The sequence below is a fragment of the Mya arenaria genome, chromosome 4, assembly GCF_026914265.1.
Source record: "Mya arenaria isolate MELC-2E11 chromosome 4, ASM2691426v1".
NCBI lineage: Eukaryota > Metazoa > Mollusca > Bivalvia > Myida > Myidae > Mya > Mya arenaria.
In genome coordinates this window covers 66963001-66967481 of record NC_069125.1, presented here as the reverse complement: position 1 = coordinate 66967481, position 4481 = coordinate 66963001, and the positions used below count along the sequence as shown (strand labels likewise).

At 37.3% G+C, this 4481-nt stretch overlaps 1 long non-coding RNA gene across 2 annotated transcripts; it reads right to left on the bottom strand.

The window, feature by feature from the left end:
• Positions 1 to 1179: 1179 nt before the first annotated feature.
• On the bottom strand, positions 1180 to 2249 carry LOC128232449 (uncharacterized). Of its 2 annotated transcripts, none has more exons than XR_008260534.1 (3): positions 2084 to 2249; positions 1737 to 1826; positions 1180 to 1389 (listed from the first exon to the last, which is right to left on the bottom strand). It is a non-coding gene; the product is annotated as an uncharacterized LOC128232449 (long non-coding RNA). The 2 variants fall into 2 exon arrangements; XR_008260533.1 differs by having other exon boundaries at positions 2068 to 2103.
• Positions 2250 to 4481: the final 2232 nt, after the last annotated feature.

Genomic DNA, 4481 nt, shown 5'->3' with positions numbered 1-4481 from the left:
AACATATCAACATCCTTTCTTCTTTAAAAAGATATGACTCTAATTTAAATGACATCTTACTAAATTGTACCTGTCATGTAAAAAGTTAAACAGACATACATTGAAACGTACCATTGTGCTATAGATCTAATCAAATCATAATACAAGTCTTTTCTTTTTTTTAACTCCTAAACTACACCAAAAATGTCTTCTAAAATCACTCAAGTAGTTCTAATCTATCGTAACCTGTATCTTTCTATTTTCCATTAGTCTTTCAAACATGTAATCAAAATTACCAATACTCAGAATATAATACAGTCTTAACTTTGATTGAAAACTTGCTTAACAAGAAAATATTGAGTCTGCTTCTTGCATTGATTTAATCAGTAATTACCAAAAAAGAATATTATGCCATTTCAACCAAATATTAACATAAATTTAAAAATTTTAAACTAATGCACATAACTAAGAACACAAGGGATTATTATGCCCTTAATAACACTGTGTTCTTGTTAACACTGATGCTTTTCGTTGAAAACTATTTCGCCAACTTTCTGGTACCCACTGGACATATAAGAAACAGTCAATACTAAAAACACAAGGGATTATTATGCCCTTTAACACTGTGTTTTTAGTCACACTTATACTCTTCTAGGTACTTGGGCGGTCTTCTGATTCGCACCGGCCTTGTCGTTATTTCAGTCGTTTCTGTCAGCGCCTCATCTGCATGAACGGTCGGTCTTGGTGAAACTTGGTCACTGATATTTGTTTCTCCACTCAGTTCAGGTAGTCTAACGGGAGACAAATCACGCATTCGAGTGTTTATTTCTGTAGGCCTAATGTGAACTCTATTTCTCTGGTATTCGGTACCTTCTGGATCTGTGACACCCCAGCAAACAATTGACGTTGGATAGACGTTGTAACAACGTCAGAAACTGACGTTGGATAAACGTTGTATATTGGTTGAAAATGAAAGTTTTTTAGACGTCGAAATCACGACGTTGAAACAACGTCAGAGTTACGACGTTGAAACAATGTCGGAGTTACGACGTTAAAACAATGTCGTGATAACGACCAAAATCCATAGCATAAATATGCATACCACACAGGTAACAGGTAATTAGGAATTACCGCAGCATTCACCTACATTAATTAACAAACAACTCAGAGGATGTACAAGTTTTATTTTCACAACAAATCTGTACAGACACTAAAAGTATTGGATGATAAAGGCACATTAAATTATTAAAATGACACATTGTTAATTTATAAGTTTAGAGATGTATGTTAATTAACTTGTGTAAATAGTTCGTCGTCCTCCACCTCCTTGTCTGTCTGGAGCGTACTTCAGACAGGATCCAATTGCCCCATCAACCTCATGTTCAATAGCAGTAAACATAGTGACACTTGCTGAAATACATAACAATCTTGTCAAAAAAATTTATATTGACTTGAAACTGCTGAGAGTTTTGATGTCAAATTCCACACAACAAAATTTCCCCAGTTTTGGTACAATTTTTGCTGTATTTTTTTCATTATCTTTTAATTGTTTTACTTATTTCAGTTACTGGAATCTGTGATCAAAGCTATCGCGTATGAAATCAATTCCAGTGAATCATTGCTTTGTTTTCCATGAGCGGGCACTAGTGGTATTTTTATAAGAGGTGAATGCACAAGATTATACCTGGTAGTCACTTTAATAATAACATAATTAAATGATTACCGTCAAGAAGCAGATTTGACTTGGCAAGTATTACCTTGAACACCTTGAAAAACTGCTTTTGGAAAGTCATTTTCTCCTTTTCCCCTTCACGGTAAAGCTAGGCATTACATCATCCGTCATAAACCTGTCAAAAAGGGGTACATAATAATATGAAATTAATAACAATATATACAATTTTGCTGGGTGACATTTGTAAAAAACATGGGCCTTTCGGACCCTGATCAAAGATGAAAATTACACAAAAACTAATAGTATTTACAGACATTATTCAAGAGAACAATTAACATTGTTTTCTCATACAAAAAAGTACAAATCGGCGCGATGTCAATTGAGGGCGAATCGGGTTGAATTACATGTATGCTAACATTTCATTGAAACAACCTTGTAAAACCTCATGAGCAATATGGCGGATCGAAATGGGTTCAAAATTGCGCGCGTCTATTTTAAGATAAGGAATTAAACATGCATTTTTTTAGGAATTATCTAAATGACATGATTAGAAGCTATCGATATAATTATTTATGCTATTTTTTGTTGAACAAGATGAATTTTAACAACAACAAAAAAAGAAAGAAAAAAGTATATAAACATGCGACACCATGCGGAAATTCCAATTACAGAAACCAAGGGCACAGACAAGGGAAGCAACTTGAATAATAACATGATCGAATTTTAATATTTATTTGCAGCAGTATCACGATTTTCGAGCAACTTCTTGTTACATCATGTGTACATCATGTATTAACTTGAAAAATACAACTTATTACAAACAATAACCAAATCACAACGTCGGTTCGATGTCTAATTGCGACGTCGGACTGACATCGTGATTTTGACGTTGATACAACGTTGTATTTAAGTCGCCGACGTCGCGACCTAAATCCAACCTATATCCGACGTTGATCCAACGTCATATGTTTGCTGGGACAATGTCGTCGTTCACTCGACTTAAGAATCAGTCCCTTTCGCCATGGTTCATGCGTGTATCTCTTGAAATACACTGACTGTTCTGGTTTCACTTTCAGCAGATTTTTGGATCTTTTGTCATAGTATTTCTTCACACTTTCTTTGCGCTTGAATCTTGATTTACACGGCTTCTCTGTTTTGCAAACACTCGGTATTTGAGTACGCAATTTTCTGCCGAACATCATTTCTGCTGGACTTTCACTTGTGTCTTTTCTCGGAGTGTTTCTCAGTTCCAGCAAAGCTTCATATGGATCTGATTTTGTGTTTACACATTTTATCATCATGTTCTTTGCTATTTTCACACCTGCTTCCGCCTTTCCATTCGACTGCGGGTGGTGAGGAGAGGTAATGTGATGCTGTATACCCCACCTACTGGTGAATGTCAGAAACTCTTGTGAGCTGAATTGAGGACCACCGTCACTGACGATCCTTGCGGGGATTCCGAAACGCACACACTGTTTCTTTAGTTTCTCAATAACACTTTTTGACGTTATAGCACTAAGCAGCTCTACTTCAATGTAATTCGAGAAATAGTCAATTGTCAACAGATAGTGTCTGCCTTCGATTTCAAACAGATCCATACCTACTTTTTCAAAAGGATATTTTCCATCATCATGCTGTTGAAGTTCTTCTCTAGTATTTTGTGGTTTTCGTTCCATGCAAGCTTCACACCTTTCAGCTAACTCTTGAATATCTTTGTTCATACCGATCCAAAATAAAGTGCCTTTCGCTTTTCTGATCATGCTATCGTGTCCAGTATGTGCACTATGCAAACGCGTCATCATGTCTTTTCTCAGTGCTTTCGGACCTAACACTGCTTCTCCTTTCAGGATCACACCATTGTTATGACTGAGTGTGTCACGCATAGCAAAATATGGACGTATCGCTGGATCTACTTGTGCTTTGTCTTCAGGCCAATCATTAATTATTGCATCAATCAACAGCTTCAAACTATCGTCTCTGTCAATTTCTTCTCTGATCTCAATGATTCGAGCATCAGGAATATGCTCAAATGTGCTCAAACCAAACACTCGAGTTCTTGTCAGTTCATCTTGTTCTGATTCTTCGAAATTACGACTTAACGCATCTGCGATCACTAGCTCTACCCCTTTTACAAAATAAAATTCGATATCGTAACGAAACAGTTTCATCAAAATCTCCTGAAGTCTTTTTGGTGCCTGACTGAGAGGTTTCTTTAGTATGGTTTCTAGAGGTTTGTGATCATTTTCAATCTTCACCTTTCTTCCGTAGGTATATTGGTCGAATCTCTCCAAGCCATAAAGAACAGCCAGAGCCTCTTTCTCAATTTGTGCCCATTTCCTTTCTGTCGGCTTGAGAGAACGGGACGCGAATTCTATTGGTCTACCGTCTTGCATGAGAACAGCTCCTAGTCCGTCTTTACTACTATCTACTTGTAGGGACAGTTCTTTGTCTGGATTGAAATAAGCCAGAACCGGGGCCTCCGTCAGCTTCTTTTTGACTTCACATAAAGCTTTCTCACAGTCATCTGTCCATTTCCAAGGGACATCTTTACGAGTCAGGCTTCGAATCGGCTCCAAAGTTGTTGACAAACTTGGAAGAAACTTGGCCATGTACTGAATGACTCCGCACAGACGTTTGACCTCGGTGACGTCTTTTGGAGAGGCCATGTTCAAGACAGAGGATATTCTGGTTTCATCCGGTAAGATACCCTCAGCAGTTATTTTGTGTCCATGGAAATGTATCTCTTTTCCTACTGCTTTCTTTTCTTCATTCAGCAGGATATTTCTCTCTGCACATCGTTTGTACAGTGCTTTCAGTTTGCGGTCATTGT